Genomic DNA, 18,616 nt, shown 5'->3' with positions numbered 1-18,616 from the left:
ACGGAGGGACCTGTGAAATAACTGGCCGAAATAGCTCAGTTGGGAGAGCGTTAGACTGAAGATCTAAAGGTCCCGGGTTTCGGCAAAGACTCAGAAGACAGCTTGTTAGGCGTGTTTCTTTCTTGGATTCAGCTTCTGGTGACGTTTTATTTAATTGATAAAATCTTTCATCAACCTAATTGACATACCATCAGTACAAGACAGTACTTGTTTTCTATCTTCCTTTCAAAATGGATTCCACCTCTCTTGCCTTCAGCTTTGACTTCCATTATTTACTGTTTCTATCTTGATTTTTAGGTAACCCGCAGTCTGCATCAGTCTCCATCTTCCCTTGAACCAAAGTGTCGGATGAAATAGCTTGCTTACTCATGCCACACATTTCTGTGCATTAGATTGCTAGCCTATTTAGAGTTTAGAAAAAAAGAAATACCTAGCTTGCAGAATAAAAAACAAATTCCCTAATTACACCCAGTTAACTGGAGAAGGATACAACAAAGTTTAAGACATAGCTGTACCCTCACAGTGAATGATTTAGACTTCTGTGTCTTGTCTACAATGATTAAAAATGATACGGAAAGCTTTTCATGACACCTGGTTTAAATATCTCAGTTGGGAGAATGTTAGACTAAAGATAAAAAAAGGTCCTTGGTTCAATCCTGGGTTGTGCCAAAGACCAAGCACTCAGCTTGTTAGGCATGTTTCTTTCTTGGAGTCACTCTCAAGGGACATTTTATTTCATTGATAAAAACTTGCATCAACCTGATCGACATGCCATCGGTACAAAAGAGCACTTATTTTCTATCTTCCTTTCAAAATGGCTTCCACCTCTCTTGCCTTCAGCTTTGACTTCCATTATTTCCCGTTTCTATCTTGATTTTGATGTAAACCGTAGGCGGCGTCATCTTCCATTTTCCCATGAGCCAAACTGTCAGATGATATAGCTTGCTTAGTCATGCCACACATTTCTGTTTATAAGAATGGTAGCCTATTCAGAGTTTAGAAAAAAATAAGTACCTAGCTCGCGTAGCAAAAAAGTAAAGGAGTAATTGCCCCCAGTTAGCTACAGAAGGATACAGCAAAGTGTAACACATAGCTGTACCCTCACAGTGAATGATTGCGACTTATATTTCTTGTCTACAATGATTAATAATAATAAGGAAGGCACTGTGAAAAAACGGGCTGAAAGAGCTCAGTTGCGAGGACGTCAAACTTTAGATCTAAGGGTCCCTGGTTAAATTCTTGGTTTGGTCAAAGACTGAGCAGCTAGTTCGTCAGGCAAGTTTCTTTTTTGGAGTCAGCTTCCGGTGACGTTTTATTTAATCAATAAAACCTTTCATCAACCTAATTGACATACCATCAGTACAAGACAGTACGTGTTTTCTATCTTCCTTTGAAAATGGATTCCACCTCTCTTGCCTTCAGCTTTGACTTCCATTATTTCCAGTTTCTATCTTGATTTTAATGTAAAGCTTAGGCTGCATCATCTTCCATTTTCCCATGAACCAAGCTGTCAGATGATATAGCTTGCTTACTCATCCCACACATTTGTGTGCCTATTCAGAGTTTGGAATAAAAGAAGTACCTAGGTTGCGCACCAAAAAAGTAAATGAGTAATTGCACCCAGTTAGCTGCAGAAGGATACCGGAAGTTTAAGACATAGCTGTACCCTCAAAGTGAATGATTTCGAGGTGTATGTCTTGTCTACAATGATTAAGAAGAATACGGAGGGACCTGTGAAATAAGTGGCCGAAATAGCTCAGTTGGGAGAGCGTTAGACTGAAGATCTAAAGGTCCCTGGTTCAATCCCGGGTTTCGGCAAAGACTCAGAAGACAGCTTGTTAGGCGTGTTTCTTTCTTGGTTTCAGCTTCTGGTGACGTTTTATTTAATTGATAAAACCTTTCATCGACCTAATTGACATACCATCAGTACAAGACAGTACTTGTTTTCTATCTTCCTTTCAAAATGGATTCCACCTCTCTTGCCTTCAGCTTTGACTTCCATTATTTACTGTTTCTGTCTTGATTTTTAGGTAACCCGCAGTCTGCATCAGTCTCCATCTTCCCTTGAACCAAAGTGTCGGATGAAATAGCTTGCTTACTCATGCCACACATTTCTGTGCATTAGATTGCTAGCCTATTTAGAGTTTAGAAAAAAAGAAATACCTAGCTTGCACAATAAAAAACGAATTCCCTAATTACACCCAGTTAACTGGAGAAGGATACAGCAAAGTTTAAGACATAGCTGTACCCTCACAGTGAATGATTTAGACTTCTGTGTCTTGTCTACAATGATTAAAAATGATACGGAAAGCTTTTCATGACACCTGGCTAAAATATCTCAGTTGGGAGAATGTTAGACTAAAGATAAAAAAGGTCCTTGGTCCAATCCTGGGTTGTGCCAAAGACCAAGCACTCAGCTTGTTAGGCATGTTTCTTTCTTGGAGTCACTCTCAAGTGACATTTTATTTCATTGATAAAAACTTGCATCAACCTGATCGACATGCCATCGGTACAAAAGAGCACTTATTTTCTATCTTCCTTTCAAAATGGCTTCCACCTCTCTTGCCTTCAGCTTTGACTTCCATTATTTCCCGTTTCTATCTTGATTTTGATGTAAACCGTAGGCGGCGTCATCTTCCATTTTCCCATGAGCCAAACTGTCAGATGATATAGCTTGCTTAGTCATGCCACACATTTCTGTTTATGAGAGTGGTAGCCTATTCAGAGTTTAGAAAAAAAGAAGTACCTAGCTCGCGTAGCAAAAAAGTAAAGGAGTAATTGCCCCCAGTTAGCTACAGAAGGATACAGCAAAGTGTAACACATAGCTGTACCCTCACAGTGAATGATTGCGACTTATATTTCTTGTCTACAATGATTAATAATAATAAGGAAGGCACTGTGAAAAAACGGGCTGAAAGAGCTCAGTTGCGAGGACGTCAAACTTTAGATCTAAGGGTCCCTGGTTAAATTCTTGGTTTGGTCAAAGACTGAGCAGCTAGTTCGTCAGGCAAGTTTCTTTTTTGGAGTCAGCTTCCGGTGACGTTTTATTTAATTAATAAAACCTTTCATCAACCTAATTGACATACCATCAGTACAAGACAGTACGTGTTTTCTATCTTCCTTTGAAAATGGATTCCACCTCTCTTGCCTTCAGCTTTGACTTCCATTATTTCCCGTTTCTATCTCGATTTTAGGGTAAACTGTAGCCTGCATCATTTTCCATCTAACCTTGGACCAAAGTGTCAGATGATATAGCTTGCTTCCTCATGCCACACATTTCTGTGTATTAGATTGCTAGCCTATTTAGCGTTTAGAAAAAAAGAAATACCTAGCTTGCGCAATAAAAAATAAATTGACTAATTGTGCCCAGTTAGCTGCAGAAGGATACAGCATACTTTAACACATAGATGTACCCTCCTAGTGATTGATCAGATGCCCACTTGTTGCCTACAATGATTAAGAATCATCAGGAAGGTATTCTTTGACAACTGGCCGAAATAGCTCAGTTGGGAGAGCGTTAGACTGAAGATCTAAAGGTCCCTGGTTCAATCCCGGGTTTTGGCAAGGACTGAGCACCTAGCTAATTAGGTGTAGTTCTCTCTTGGAGTCAGCTTCAGTAGACATTTTAGTTCATAGATGAAACCTTTCAATAACCTGATCGACATACCATCAGTAGAGCACAGCACTTGCGTTCTATCTTCCTTTGAAAATGGCTTCCACCTCTCTTGCCTTCAGCTTTGACTTCCATTATTTCCAGTTTCTATCTTGATTTTAATGTAAAGCTTAGGCTGCATCATCTTCTATTTTCCCATGAACCAAGCTGTCAGATGATATAGCTTGCTTACTCAGCCCACACATTTGTGTGCCTATTCAGAGTTTGGAATAAAAGAAGTACCTAGGTTGCGCACCAAAAAAGTAAATGAGTAAATGCACCCAGTTAGCTGCAGAAGGATACCGGAAGTTTAAGACATAGCTGTACCCTCAAAGTGAATGATTTCGAGGTGTATGTCTTGTCTACAATGATTAAGAAGAAAACGGAGGGACCTGTGAAATAACTGGCCGAAATAGCTCAGTTGGGAGAGTGTTAGACTGAAGATCTAAAGGTCCCTGGTTCAATCCCGGGTTTCGACAAAGACTCAGAAGGCAGCTTGTTAGGCGTGTTTCTTTCTTGGATTCAGCTTCTGGTGACGTTTTATTTAATTGATAAAACCTTTCATCAACCTAATTGACATACCATCAGTACAAGACAGTACGTGTTTTCTATCTTCCTTTGAAAATGGTTTCCACCTCTCTTGCCTTCAGCTTTGACTTCGATTATTTGCCGTTTCTATCTCGATTTTAGGGCAAACTGTAGCCTGCATCATTTTCCATCTAACCTTGGACCAAAGTGTCAGATGATATAGCTTGCTTCCTCATGCCACACATTTCTGTGTATTAGATTGCTAGCCTATTTAGCGTTTAGAAAAAAAGAAATACCTAGCTTGCGCAATAAAAAATAAATTGACTAATTGTGCCCAGTTAGCTGCAGAAGGATACAGCATACTTTAACACATAGATGTACCCTCCTAGTGATTGATCAGATGCCCACTTGTTGCCTACAATGATTAAGAATCATCAGGAAGGTATTCTCTGACAACTGGCCGAAATAGCTCAGTTGGGAGAGCGTTAGACTGAAGATCTAAAGGTCCCTGGTTCAATCCCGGGTTTCGGCAAGGACTGAGCACCTAGCTAATTAGGTGTAGTTCTCTCTTGGAGTCAGCTTCAGTAGACATTTTAGTTCATAGATGAAACCTTTCAATAACCTGATCGACATACCATCAGTAGAGCACAGCACTTGCGTTCTATCTTCCTTTCAAAATGGCTTCCACCTCTGTTGCCTTCAGCTTTGACTTCCATTATTTCCAGTTTGTATCTTGATTTTAATGTAAAGCTTAGGCTGCATCATCTTCTATTTTCCCATGAACCAAGCTGTCAGATGATATAGCTTGCTTACTCATCCCACACATTTGTGTGCCTATTCAGAGTTTGGAATAAAAGAAGTACCTAGGTTGCGCACCAAAAAAGTAAATGAGTAAATGCACCCAGTTAGCTGCAGAAGGATACCGGAAGTTTAAGACATAGCTGTACCATCAAAGTGAATGATTTCGAGGTGTATGTCTTGTCTACAATGATTAAGAAGAAAACGGAGGGAGCTGTGAAATAACTGGCCGAAATAGCTCAGTTGGGAGAGCGTTAGACTGAAGATCTAAAGGTCCCTGGTTCAATCCCGGGTTTCGGCAAAGACTCAGAAGACAGCTTTTTAGGCGTGTTTCTTTCTTGGATTCAGCTTCTGGTGACGTTTTATTTAATTGATAAAACCTTTCATCAACCTAATTGACATACCATCAGTACAAGACAGTACTTGTTTTCTATCTTCCTTTCAAAATGGATTCCACCTCTCTTGCCTTCAGCTTTGACTTCCATTATTTACTGTTTCTATCTTGATTTTTAGGTAACCCGCAGTCTGCATCAGTCTCCATCTTCCCTTGAACCAAAGTGTCGGATGAAATAGCTTGCTTACTCATGCCACACATTTCTGTGCATTAGATTGCTAGCCTATTTAGAGTTTAGAAAAAAAGAAATACCTAGCTTGCAGAATAAAAAACAAATTCCCTAATTACACCCAGTTAACTGGAGAAGGATACAACAAAGTTTAAGACATAGCTGTACCCTCACAGTGAATGATTTAGACTTCTGTGTCTTGTCTACAATGATTAAAAATGATACGGAAAGCTTTTCATGACACCTGGCTAAAATATCTCAGTTAGGATAATGTTAGACTAAAGATAAAAAAGGTCCTTGGTTCAATCCTGGGTTGTGCCAAAGACCAAGCACTCAGCTTGTTAGGCATGTTTCTTTCTTGGAGTCACTCTCAAGGGACATTTTATTTCATTGATAAAAACTTGCATCAACCTGATCGACATGCCATCGGTACAAAAGAGAACTTATTTTCTATCTTCCTTTCAAAATGGCTTCCACCTCTCTTGCCTTCAGCTTTGACTTCCATTATTTCCCGTTTCTATCTTGATTTTAATGTAAACCCTAGCCGGCGTCATCTTCCATTTTCCCATGAGCCAAACTGTCAGATGATATAGCTTGCTTGGTCATGCCACACATTTCTGTTTATGAGAGTGGTAGCCTATTCAGAGTTTAGAAAAAAAGAAGTACCTACCTCGCGTAGCAAAAAAGTAAAGGAGTAATTGCCCCCAGTTAGCTACAGAAGGATACAGCAAAGTGTAACACATAGCTGTACTCTCACAGTGAATGATTGCGACTTATATTTCTTGTCTACAATGATTAACAATAATAAGGAAGGCACTGTGAAAAAACGGGCTGAAAGAGCTCAGTTGCGAGGACGTCAAACTTTAGATCTAAGGGTCCCTGGTTAAATCCTTGGTTTGGTCAAAGACTGAGCAGCTAGTTCGTCAGGCAAGTTTCTTTTTTGGAGTCAGCTTCCGGTGACGTTTTATTTAATTAATAAAACCTTTCATCAACCTAATTGACATACCATCAGTACAAGACAGTACGTGTTTTCTATCTTTCTTTGAAAATGGATTCCACCTCTCTTGCCTTCAGCTTTGACTTCAATTATTTCCAGTTTCTATCTTGATTTTAATTTAAAGCTTAGGCTGCATCATCTTCCATTTTCCCATGAACCAAGCTGTCAGATGATATAGCTTGCTTACTCATCCCACACATTTGTGTGCCTATTCAGAGTTTGGAATAAAAGAAGTACCTAGGTTGCGCACCAAAAAAGTAAATGAGTAATTGCACCCAGTTAGCTGCAGAAGGATACCGGAAGTTTAAAACATAGCTGTACCCTCAAAGTGAATGATTTCGGGGTGTATGTCTTGTCTACAATGATTAAGAAAAATACGGAGGGACCTGCGCAATAAGTGGCCGAAATAGCTCAGTTGGGAGAGCGTTAGACTGAAGATCTAAAGGTCCCTGGTTCAATCCCGGGTTTCGGCAAAGACTCAGAAGGCAGCTTGTTAGGCGTGTTTCTTTCTTGGATTCAGCTTCTGGTGACATTTTATTTAATTGATAAAATCTTTCATCAACCTAATTGACATACCATCAGTACAAGACAGTACTTGTTTTCTATCTTCCTTTCAAAATGGATTCCACCTCTCTTGCCTTCAGCTTTGACTTCCATTATTTACTGTTTCTGTCTTGATTTTAGGGTAAACTGTAGCCTGCATCATTTTCCATCTAACCTTGGACCAAAGTGTCAGATGATATAGCTTGCTTCCTCATGCCACACATTTCTGTGTATTAGATTGCTAGCCTATTTAGCGTTTAGAAAAAAAGAAATACCTAGCTTGCGCAATAAAAAATAAATTGACTAATTGTGCCCAGTTAGCTGCAGAAGGATACAGCATACTTTAACACATAGATGTACCCTCCTAGTGATTGATCAGATGCCCACTTGTTGCCTACAATGATTAAGAATCATCAGGAAGGTATTCTCTGACAACTGGCCGAAATAGCTCAGTTGGGAGAGCGTTAGACTGAAGATCTAAAGGTCCCTGGTTCAATCGCGGGTTTCGGCAAGGACTGAGCACCTAGCTAATTAGGTGTAGTTCTCTCTTGGAGTCAGCTTCAGTAGACATTTTAGTTCATAGATGAAACCTTTTAATAACCTGATCGACATACCATCAGTAGAGCACAGCACTTGCGTTCTATCTTCCTTTCAAAATGGCTTCCACCTCTCTTGCCTTCAGCTTTGACTTCCATTATTTCCAGTTTCTATCTTGATTTTAATGTAAAGCTTAGGCTGCATCATCTTCCATTTTCCCATGAACCAAGCTGTCAGATGATATAGCTTGCTTACTCATCCCACACATTTGTGTGCCTATTCAGAGTTTGGAATAAAAGAAGTACCTAGGTTGCGCACCAAAAAATTAAATGAGTAATTGCACCCAGTTAGCTGCAGAAGGATACCGGAAGTTTAAGACATAGCTGTACCCTCAAAGTGAATGATTTCGAGGTGTATGTCTTGTCTACAATGATTAAGAAGAAAACGGAGGGACCGGTCAAATGACTGGCCGAAATAGCTCAGTTGGGAGAGCGTTAGACTGAAGATCTAAAGGTCCCTGGTTCAATCCCGGGTTTCGGCAAAGACTCAGAAGACAGCTTTTTAGGCGTGTTTCTTTCTTGGATTCAGCTTCTGGTGACGTTTTATTTAATTGATAAAACCTTTCATCAACCTAATTGACATACCATCAGTACAAGACAGTACTTGTTTTCTATCTTCCTTTCAAAATGGATTCCACCTCTCTTGCCTTCAGCTTTGACTTCCATTATTTACTGTTTCTGTCTTGATTTTTAGGTAACCCGCAGTCTGCATCAGTCTCCATCTTCCCTTGAACCAAAGTGTCGGATGAAATAGCTTGCTTACTCATGCCACACATTTCTGTGCATTAGATTGCTAGCCTATTTAGAGTTTAGAAAAAAAGAAATACCTAGCTTGCACAATAAAAAACAAATTCCCTAATTACACCCAGTTAACTGGAGAAGGATACAGCAAAGTTTAAGACATAGCTGTACCCTCACAGTGAATGATTTAGACTTCTGTGTCTTGTCTACAATGATTAAAAATGATACGGAAAGCTTTTCATGACACCTGGTTTAAATATCTCAGTTGGGAGAATGTTAGACTAAAGATAAAAAAAGGTCCTTGGTTCAATCCTGGGTTGTGCCAAAGACCAAGCACTCAGCTTGTTAGGCATGTTTCTTTCTTGGAGTCACTCTCAAGGGACATTTTATTTCATTGATAAAAACTTGCATCAACCTGATCGACATGCCATCGGTACAAAAAAGCACTTATTTTCTATCTTCCTTTCAAAATGGCTTCCACCTCTCTTGCCTTCAGCTTTGACTTCCATTATTTCCCGTTTCTATCTTGATTTTAATGTAAACCCTAGCCGGCGTCATCTTCCATTTTCCCATGAGCCAAACTGTCAGATGATATAGCTTGCTTGGTCATGCCACACATTTCTGTTTATGAGAGTGGTAGCCTATTCAGAGTTTAGAAAAAAAGAAGTACCTACCTCGCGTAGCAAAAAAGTAAAGGAGTAATTGCCCCCAGTTAGCTACAGAAGGATACAGGAAAGTGTAACACATAGCTGTACCCTCACAGTGAATGATTGCGACTTATATTTCTTGTCTACAATGATTAACAATAATAAGGAAGGCACTGTGAAAAAACGGGCTGAAAGAGCTCAGTTGCGAGGACGTCAAACTTTAGATCTAAGGGTCCCTGGTTAAATCCTTGGTTTGGTCAAAGACTGAGCAGCTAGTTCGTCAGGCAAGTTTCTTTTTTGGAGTCAGCTTCCGGTGACGTTTTATTTAATTAATAAAACCTTTCATCAACCTAATTGACATACCATCAGTACAAGACAGTACGTGTTTTCTATCTTTCTTTGAAAATGGATTCCACCTCTCTTGCCTTCAGCTTTGACTTCCATTATTTGCCGTTTCTATCTCGATTTTAGGGTAAACTGTAGCCTGCATCATTTTCCATCTAACCTTGGACCAAAGTGTCAGATGATATAGCTTGCTTCCTCATGCCACACATTTCTGTGTATTAGATTGCTAGCCTATTTAGCGTTTAGAAAAAAAGAAATACCTAGCTTGCGCAATAAAAAATAAATTGACTAATTGTGCCCAGTTAGCTGCAGAAGGATACAGCATACTTTAACACATAGATGTACCCTCCTAGTGATTGATCAGATGCCCACTTGTTGCCTACAATGATTAAGAATCATCAGGAAGGTATTCTTTGACAACTGGCCGAAATAGCTCAGTTGGGAGAGCGTTAGACTGAAGATCTAAAGGTCCCTGGTTCAATCCCGGGTTTCGGCAAGGACTGAGCACCTAGCTAATTAGGTGTAGTTCCCTCTTGGAGTCAGCTTCAGTAGACATTTTAGTTCATAGATGAAACCTTTCAATAACCTGATCGACATACCATCAGTAGAGCACAGCACTTGCGTTCTATCTTCCTTTCAAAATGGCTTCCACCTCTCTTGCCTTCAGCTTTGACTTCCATTATTTCCAGTTTGTATCTTGATTTTAATGTAAAGCTTAGGCTGCATCATCTTCTATTTTCCCATGAACCAAGCTGTCAGATGATATAGCTTGCTTACTCATCCCACACATTTGTGTGCCTATTCAGAGTTTGGAATAAAAGAAGTACCTAGGTTGCGCACCAAAAAAGTAAATGAGTAAATGCACCCAGTTAGCTGCTGAAGGATACCGGAAGTTTAAGACATAGCTGTACCCTCAAAGTGAATGATTTCGAGGTGTATGTCTTGTCTACAATGATTAAGAAGAAAACGGAGGGACCTGTGAAATAACTGGCCGAAATAGCTCAGTTGGGAGAGCGTTAGACTGAAGATCTAAAGGTCCCTTGTTCAATCCCGGGTTTCGGCAAAGACTCAGAAGACAGCTTGTTAGGCGTGTTTCTTTCTTGGATTCAGCTTCTGGTGACGTTTTATTTAATTGATAAAACCTTTCATCAACCTAATTGACATACCATCAGTATAAGACAGTACTTGTTTTCTATCTTCCTTTCAAAATGGATTCCACCTCTCTTGCCTTCAGCTTTGACTTCCATTATTTACTGTTTCTGTCTTGATTTTTAGGTAACCCGCAGTCTGCATCAGTCTCCATCTTCCCTTGAACCAAAGTGTCGGATGAAATAGCTTGCTTACTCATGCCACACATTTCTGTGCATTAGATTGCTAGCCTATTTAGAGTTTAGAAAAAAAGAAATACCTAGCTTGCACAATAAAAAACGAATTCCCTAATTACACCCAGTTAACTGGAGAAGGATACAGCAAAGTTTAAGACATAGCTGTACCCTCACAGTGAATGATTTAGACTTCTGTGTCTTGTCTACAATGATTAAAAATGATACGGAAAGCTTTTCATGACACCTGGCTAAAATATCTCAGTTGGGAGAATGTTAGACTAAAGATAAAAAAGGTCCTTAGTTCAATCCTGGGTTGTGCCAAAGACCAAGCACTCAGCTTGTTAGGCATGTTTCTTTCTTGGAATCACTCTCAAGTGACATTTTATTTCATTGATAAAAACTTGCATCAACCTGATCGACATGCCATCGGTACAAAAGAGCACCTATTTTCTATCTTCCTTTCAAAATGGCTTCCACCTCTCTTGCCTTCAGCTTTGACTTCCATTATTTCCCGTTTCTATCTTGATTTTAATGTAAACCGTAGCCGGCGTCATCTTCCATTTTCCCATGAGCCAAACTGTCAGATGATATAGCTTGCTTGGTCATGCCACACATTTCTGTTTATGAGAGTGGTAGCCTATTCAGAGTTTAGAAAAAAAGAAGTACCTACCTCGCGTAGCAAAAAAGTAAAGGAGTAATTGCCCCCAGTTAGCTACAGAAGGATACAGCAAAGTGTAACACATAGCTGTACCCTCACAGTGAATGATTGCGACTTATATTTCTTGTCTACAATGATTAACAATAATAAGGAAGGCACTGTGAAAAAACGGGCTGAAAGAGCTCAGTTGCGAGGACGTCAAACTTTAGATCTAAGGGTCCCTGGTTAAATCCTTGGTTTGGTCAAAGACTGAGCAGCTAGTTCGTCAGGCAAGTTTCTTTTTTGGAGTCAGCTTCCGGTGACGTTTTATTTAATTAATAAAACCTTTCATCAACCTAATTGACATACCATCAGTACAAGACAGTACGTGTTTTCTATCTTTCTTTGAAAATGGATTCCACCTCTCTTGCCTTCAGCTTTGACTTCCATTATTTGCCGTTTCTATCTCGATTTTAGGGTAAACTGTAGCCTGCATCATTTTCCATCTAACCTTGGACCAAAGTGTCAGATGATATAGCTTGCTTCCTCATGCCACACATTTCTGTGTATTAGATTGCTAGCCTATTTAGCGTTTAGAAAAAAAGAAATACCTAGCTTGCGCAATAAAAAATAAATTGACTAATTGTGCCCAGTTAGCTGCAGAAGGATACAGCATACTTTAACACATAGATGTACCCTCCTAGTGATTGATCAGATGCCCACTTGTTGCCTGCAATGATTAAGAATCATCAGGAAGGTATTCTCTGACAACTGGCCGAAATAGCTCATTTGGGAGAGCGTTAAACTGAAGATCTAAAGCTCTCTGGTTCAATCCCGGGTTTTGGCAAGGACTGAGCACCTAGCTAATTAGGTGTAGTTCTCTCTTGGAGTCAGCTTCAGTAGACATTTTAGTTCATAGATGAAACCTTTTAATAACCTGTTCGACATACCATCAGTAGAGCACAGCACTTGCGTTCTATCTTCCTTTCAAAATGGCTTCCACCTCTCTTGCCTTCAGCTTTGACTTCCATTATTTCCAGTTTCTATCTTGATTTTAATGTAAAGCTTAGGCTGCATCATCTTCCATTTTCCCATGAACCAAGCTGTCAGATGATATAGCTTGCTTACTCATCCCACACATTTGTGTGCCTATTCAGAGTTTGGAATAAAAGAAGTACCTAGGTTGCGCACCAAAAAAGTAAATGAGTAATTGCACCCAGTTAGCTGCAGAAGGATACCGGAAGTTTAAGACATAGCTGTACCCTCAAAGTGAATGATTTCGAGGTGTATGTCTTGTCTACAATGATTAAGAAGAATACGGAGGGACCTGTGAAATAAGTGGCCGAAATAGCTCAGTTGGGAGAGCGTTAGACTGAAGATCTAAAGGTCCCTGGTTCAATCCCGGGTTTCGGCAAAGACTCAGAAGACAGCTTGTTAGGCGTGTTTCTTTCTTGGTTTCAGCTTCTGGTGACGTTTTATTTAATTGATAAAACCTTTCATCGACCTAATTGACATACCATCAGTACAAGACAGTACTTGTTTTCTATCTTCCTTTCAAAATGGATTCCACCTCTCTTGCCTTCAGCTTTGACTTCCATTATTTACTGTTTCTGTCTTGATTTTTAGGTAACCCGCAGTCTGCATCAGTCTCCATCTTCCCTTGAACCAAAGTGTCGGATGAAATAGCTTGCTTACTCATGCCACACATTTCTGTGCATTAGATTGCTAGCCTATTTAGAGTTTAGAAAAAAAGAAATACCTAGCTTGCACAATAAAAAACGAATTCCCTAATTACACCCAGTTAACTGGAGAAGGATACAGCAAAGTTTAAGACATAGCTGTACCCTCACAGTGAATGATTTAGACTTCTGTGTCTTGTCTACAATGATTAAAAATGATACGGAAAGCTTTTCATGACACCTGGCTAAAATATCTCAGTTGGGAGAATGTTAGACTAAAGATAAAAAAGGTCCTTGGTCCAATCCTGGGTTGTGCCAAAGACCAAGCACTCAGCTTGTTAGGCATGTTTCTTTCTTGGAGTCACTCTCAAGTGACATTTTATTTCATTGATAAAAACTTGCATCAACCTGATCGACATGCCATCGGTACAAAAGAGCACTTATTTTCTATCTTCCTTTCAAAATGGCTTCCACCTCTCTTGCCTTCAGCTTTGACTTCCATTATTTCCCGTTTCTATCTTGATTTTGATGTAAACCGTAGGCGGCGTCATCTTCCATTTTCCCATGAGCCAAACTGTCAGATGATATAGCTTGCTTAGTCATGCCACACATTTCTGTTTATGAGAGTGGTAGCCTATTCAGAGTTTAGAAAAAAAGAAGTACCTAGCTCGCGTAGCAAAAAAGTAAAGGAGTAATTGCCCCCAGTTAGCTACAGAAGGATACAGCAAAGTGTAACACATAGCTGTACCCTCACAGTGAATGATTGCGACTTATATTTCTTGTCTACAATGATTAATAATAATAAGGAAGGCACTGTGAAAAAACGGGCTGAAAGAGCTCAGTTGCGAGGACGTCAAACTTTAGATCTAAGGGTCCCTGGTTAAATTCTTGGTTTGGTCAAAGACTGAGCAGCTAGTTCGTCAGGCAAGTTTCTTTTTTGGAGTCAGCTTCCGGTGACGTTTTATTTAATTAATAAAACCTTTCATCAACCTAATTGACATACCATCAGTACAAGACAGTACGTGTTTTCTATCTTCCTTTGAAAATGGATTCCACCTCTCTTGCCTTCAGCTTTGACTTCCATTATTTGCCGTTTCTATCTCGATTTTAGGGTAAACTGTAGCCTGCATCATTTTCCATCTAACCTTGGACCAAAGTGTCAGATGATATAGCTTGCTTCCTCATGCCACACATTTCTGTGTATTAGATTGCTAGCCTATTTAGCGTTTAGAAAAAAAGAAATACCTAGCTTGCGCAATAAAAAATAAATTGACTAATTGTGCCCAGTTAGCTGCAGAAGGATACAGCATACTTTAACACATAGATGTACCCTCCTAGTGATTGATCAGATGCCCACTTGTTGCCTACAATGATTAAGAATCATCAGGAAGGTATTCTTTGACAACTGGCCGAAATAGCTCAGTTGGGAGAGCGTTAGACTGAAGATCTAAAGGTCCCTGGTTCAATCCCGGGTTTTGGCAAGGACTGAGCACCTAGCTAATTAGGTGTAGTTCTCTCTTGGAGTCAGCTTCAGTAGACATTTTAGTTCATAGATGAAACCTTTCAATAACCTGATCGACATACCATCAGTAGAGCACAGCACTTGCGTTCTATCTTCCTTTGAAAATGGCTTCCACCTCTCTTGCCTTCAGCTTTGACTTCCATTATTTCCAGTTTCTATCTTGATTTTAATGTAAAGCTTAGGCTGCATCATCTTCTATTTTCCCATGAACCAAGCTGTCAGATGATATAGCTTGCTTACTCAGCCCACACATTTGTGTGCCTATTCAGAGTTTGGAATAAAAGAAGTACCTAGGTTGCGCACCAAAAAAGTAAATGAGTAAATGCACCCAGTTAGCTGCAGAAGGATACCGGAAGTTTAAGACATAGCTGTACCCTCAAAGTGAATGATTTCGAGGTGTATGTCTTGTCTACAATGATTAAGAAGAAAACGGAGGGACCTGTGAAATAACTGGCCGAAATAGCTCAGTTGGGAGAGTGTTAGACTGAAGATCTAAAGGTCCCTGGTTCAATCCCGGGTTTCGACAAAGACTCAGAAGGCAGCTTGTTAGGCGTGTTTCTTTCTTGGATTCAGCTTCTGGTGACGTTTTATTTAATTGATAAAACCTTTCATCAACCTAATTGACATACCATCAGTACAAGACAGTACGTGTTTTCTATCTTCCTTTGAAAATGGTTTCCACCTCTCTTGCCTTCAGCTTTGACTTCGATTATTTGCCGTTTCTATCTCGATTTTAGGGCAAACTGTAGCCTGCATCATTTTCCATCTAACCTTGGACCAAAGTGTCAGATGATATAGCTTGCTTCCTCATGCCACACATTTCTGTGTATTAGATTGCTAGCCTATTTAGCGTTTAGAAAAAAAGAAATACCTAGCTTGCGCAATAAAAAATAAATTGACTAATTGTGCCCAGTTAGCTGCAGAAGGATACAGCATACTTTAACACATAGATGTACCCTCCTAGTGATTGATCAGATGCCCACTTGTTGCCTACAATGATTAAGAATCATCAGGAAGGTATTCTCTGACAACTGGCCGAAATAGCTCAGTTGGGAGAGCGTTAGACTGAAGATCTAAAGGTCCCTGGTTCAATCCCGGGTTTCGGCAAGGACTGAGCACCTAGCTAATTAGGTGTAGTTCTCTCTTGGAGTCAGCTTCAGTAGACATTTTAGTTCATAGATGAAACCTTTCAATAACCTGATCGACATACCATCAGTAGAGCACAGCACTTGCGTTCTATCTTCCTTTCAAAATGGCTTCCACCTCTGTTGCCTTCAGCTTTGACTTCCATTATTTCCAGTTTGTATCTTGATTTTAATGTAAAGCTTAGGCTGCATCATCTTCTATTTTCCCATGAACCAAGCTGTCAGATGATATAGCTTGCTTACTCATCCCACACATTTGTGTGCCTATTCAGAGTTTGGAATAAAAGAAGTACCTAGGTTGCGCACCAAAAAAGTAAATGAGTAAATGCACCCAGTTAGCTGCAGAAGGATACCGGAAGTTTAAGACATAGCTGTACCATCAAAGTGAATGATTTCGAGGTGTATGTCTTGTCTACAATGATTAAGAAGAAAACGGAGGGAGCTGTGAAATAACTGGCCGAAATAGCTCAGTTGGGAGAGCGTTAGACTGAAGATCTAAAGGTCCCTGGTTCAATCCCGGGTTTCGGCAAAGACTCAGAAGACAGCTTTTTAGGCGTGTTTCTTTCTTGGATTCAGCTTCTGGTGACGTTTTATTTAATTGATAAAACCTTTCATCAACCTAATTGACATACCATCAGTACAAGACAGTACTTGTTTTCTATCTTCCTTTCAAAATGGATTCCACCTCTCTTGCCTTCAGCTTTGACTTCCATTATTTACTGTTTCTATCTTGATTTTTAGGTAACCCGCAGTCTGCATCAGTCTCCATCTTCCCTTGAACCAAAGTGTCGGATGAAATAGCTTGCTTACTCATGCCACACATTTCTGTGCATTAGATTGCTAGCCTATTTAGAGTTTAGAAAAAAAGAAATACCTAGCTTGCAGAATAAAAAACAAATTCCCTAATTACACCCAGTTAACTGGAGAAGGATACAACAAAGTTTAAGACATAGCTGTACCCTCACAGTGAATGATTTAGACTTCTGTGTCTTGTCTACAATGATTAAAAATGATACGGAAAGCTTTTCATGACACCTGGCTAAAATATCTCAGTTAGGATAATGTTAGACTAAAGATAAAAAAGGTCCTTGGTTCAATCCTGGGTTGTGCCAAAGACCAAGCACTCAGCTTGTTAGGCATGTTTCTTTCTTGGAGTCACTCTCAAGGGACATTTTATTTCATTGATAAAAACTTGCATCAACCTGATCGACATGCCATCGGTACAAAAGAGAACTTATTTTCTATCTTCCTTTCAAAATGGCTTCCACCTCTCTTGCCTTCAGCTTTGACTTCCATTATTTCCCGTTTCTATCTTGATTTTAATGTAAACCCTAGCCGGCGTCATCTTCCATTTTCCCATGAGCCAAACTGTCAGATGATATAGCTTGCTTGGTCATGCCACACATTTCTGTTTATGAGAGTGGTAGCCTATTCAGAGTTTAGAAAAAAAGAAGTACCTACCTCGCGTAGCAAAAAAGTAAAGGAGTAATTGCCCCCAGTTAGCTACAGAAGGATACAGCAAAGTGTAACACATAGCTGTACTCTCACAGTGAATGATTGCGACTTATATTTCTTGTCTACAATGATTAACAATAATAAGGAAGGCACTGTGAAAAAACGGGCTGAAAGAGCTCAGTTGCGAGGACGTCAAACTTTAGATCTAAGGGTCCCTGGTTAAATCCTTGGTTTGGTCAAAGACTGAGCAGCTAGTTCGTCAGGCAAGTTTCTTTTTTGGAGTCAGCTTCCGGTGACGTTTTATTTAATTAATAAAACCTTTCATCAACCTAATTGACATACCATCAGTACAAGACAGTACGTGTTTTCTATCTTTCTTTGAAAATGGATTCCACCTCTCTTGCCTTCAGCTTTGACTTCCATTATTTCCAGTTTCTATCTTGATTTTAATTTAAAGCTTAGGCTGCATCATCTTCCATTTTCCCATGAACCAAGCTGTCAGATGATATAGCTTGCTTACTCATCCCACACATTTGTGTGCCTATTCAGAGTTTGGAATAAAAGAAGTACCTAGGTTGCGCACCAAAAAAGTAAATGAGTAATTGCACCCAGTTAGCTGCAGAAGGATACCGGAAGTTTAAGACATAGCTGTACCCTCAAAGTGAATGATTTCGGGGTGTATGTCTTGTCTACAATGATTAAGAAAAATACGGAGGGACCTGCGCAATAAGTGGCCGAAATAGCTCAGTTGGGAGAGCGTTAGACTGAAGATCTAAAGGTCCCTGGTTCAATCCCGGGTTTCGGCAAAGACTCAGAAGGCAGCTTGTTAGGCGTGTTTCTTTCTTGGATTCAGCTTCTGGTGACATTTTATTTAATTGATAAAATCTTTCATCAACCTAATTGACATACCATCAGTACAAGACAGTACTTGTTTTCTATCTTCCTTTCAAAATGGATTCCACCTCTCTTGCCTTCAGCTTTGACTTCCATTATTTACTGTTTCTGTCTTGATTTTAGGGTAAACTGTAGCCTGCATCATTTTCCATCTAACCTTGGACCAAAGTGTCAGATGATATAGCTTGCTTCCTCATGCCACACATTTCTGTGTATTAGATTGCTAGCCTATTTAGCGTTTAGAAAAAAAGAAATACCTAGCTTGCGCAATAAAAAATAAATTGACTAATTGTGCCCAGTTAGCTGCAGAAGGATACAGCATACTTTAACACATAGATGTACCCTCCTAGTGATTGATCAGATGCCCACTTGTTGCCTACAATGATTAAGAATCATCAGGAAGGTATTCTCTGACAACTGGCCGAAATAGCTCAGTTGGGAGAGCGTTAGACTGAAGATCTAAAGGTCCTTGGTTCAATCGCGGGTTTCGGCAAGGACTGAGCACCTAGCTAATTAGGTGTAGTTCTCTCTTGGAGTCAGCTTCAGTAG

At 39.8% G+C, this 18,616-nt stretch overlaps 12 non-coding genes across 12 annotated transcripts; all 12 read left to right on the top strand.

The window, feature by feature from the left end:
- The first annotated feature begins 1,745 nt into the window (after nt 1-1,745).
- TRNAF-GAA (transfer RNA phenylalanine (anticodon GAA)) lies at nt 1,746-1,818 on the top strand. The gene has a single exon. It is a non-coding gene; the product is annotated as a tRNA-Phe (tRNA).
- Nucleotides 1,819-3,491: 1,673 nt separating this feature from the next.
- On the top strand, nt 3,492-3,564 carry TRNAF-GAA (transfer RNA phenylalanine (anticodon GAA)). The gene has a single exon. It is a non-coding gene; the product is annotated as a tRNA-Phe (tRNA).
- A 1,075-nt stretch (nt 3,565-4,639) lies between these two features.
- Nucleotides 4,640-4,712, top strand: TRNAF-GAA (transfer RNA phenylalanine (anticodon GAA)). Its single transcript has one exon. It is a non-coding gene; the product is annotated as a tRNA-Phe (tRNA).
- A 494-nt stretch (nt 4,713-5,206) lies between these two features.
- TRNAF-GAA (transfer RNA phenylalanine (anticodon GAA)) lies at nt 5,207-5,279 on the top strand. Its single transcript has one exon. It is a non-coding gene; the product is annotated as a tRNA-Phe (tRNA).
- Nucleotides 5,280-6,938: 1,659 nt separating this feature from the next.
- On the top strand, nt 6,939-7,011 carry TRNAF-GAA (transfer RNA phenylalanine (anticodon GAA)). Its single transcript has one exon. It is a non-coding gene; the product is annotated as a tRNA-Phe (tRNA).
- A 1,075-nt stretch (nt 7,012-8,086) lies between these two features.
- Nucleotides 8,087-8,159, top strand: TRNAF-GAA (transfer RNA phenylalanine (anticodon GAA)). Its single transcript has one exon. It is a non-coding gene; the product is annotated as a tRNA-Phe (tRNA).
- Nucleotides 8,160-9,833: 1,674 nt separating this feature from the next.
- Nucleotides 9,834-9,906, top strand: TRNAF-GAA (transfer RNA phenylalanine (anticodon GAA)). Its single transcript has one exon. It is a non-coding gene; the product is annotated as a tRNA-Phe (tRNA).
- A 2,807-nt stretch (nt 9,907-12,713) lies between these two features.
- TRNAF-GAA (transfer RNA phenylalanine (anticodon GAA)) lies at nt 12,714-12,786 on the top strand. The gene has a single exon. It is a non-coding gene; the product is annotated as a tRNA-Phe (tRNA).
- A 1,673-nt stretch (nt 12,787-14,459) lies between these two features.
- On the top strand, nt 14,460-14,532 carry TRNAF-GAA (transfer RNA phenylalanine (anticodon GAA)). Its single transcript has one exon. It is a non-coding gene; the product is annotated as a tRNA-Phe (tRNA).
- A 1,075-nt stretch (nt 14,533-15,607) lies between these two features.
- TRNAF-GAA (transfer RNA phenylalanine (anticodon GAA)) lies at nt 15,608-15,680 on the top strand. Its single transcript has one exon. It is a non-coding gene; the product is annotated as a tRNA-Phe (tRNA).
- Nucleotides 15,681-16,174: 494 nt separating this feature from the next.
- Nucleotides 16,175-16,247, top strand: TRNAF-GAA (transfer RNA phenylalanine (anticodon GAA)). Its single transcript has one exon. It is a non-coding gene; the product is annotated as a tRNA-Phe (tRNA).
- A 1,659-nt stretch (nt 16,248-17,906) lies between these two features.
- Nucleotides 17,907-17,979, top strand: TRNAF-GAA (transfer RNA phenylalanine (anticodon GAA)). Its single transcript has one exon. It is a non-coding gene; the product is annotated as a tRNA-Phe (tRNA).
- The last annotated feature ends 637 nt before the right edge of the window (nt 17,980-18,616 follow it).

This window comes from Pleurodeles waltl, chromosome 8 (assembly GCF_031143425.1).
Source record: "Pleurodeles waltl isolate 20211129_DDA chromosome 8, aPleWal1.hap1.20221129, whole genome shotgun sequence".
Lineage (NCBI taxonomy): Eukaryota > Metazoa > Chordata > Amphibia > Caudata > Salamandridae > Pleurodeles > Pleurodeles waltl.
The sequence above is the reverse complement of the archived record's forward strand: the minus strand, read 5'-3'. Positions and strand labels throughout refer to the sequence as shown.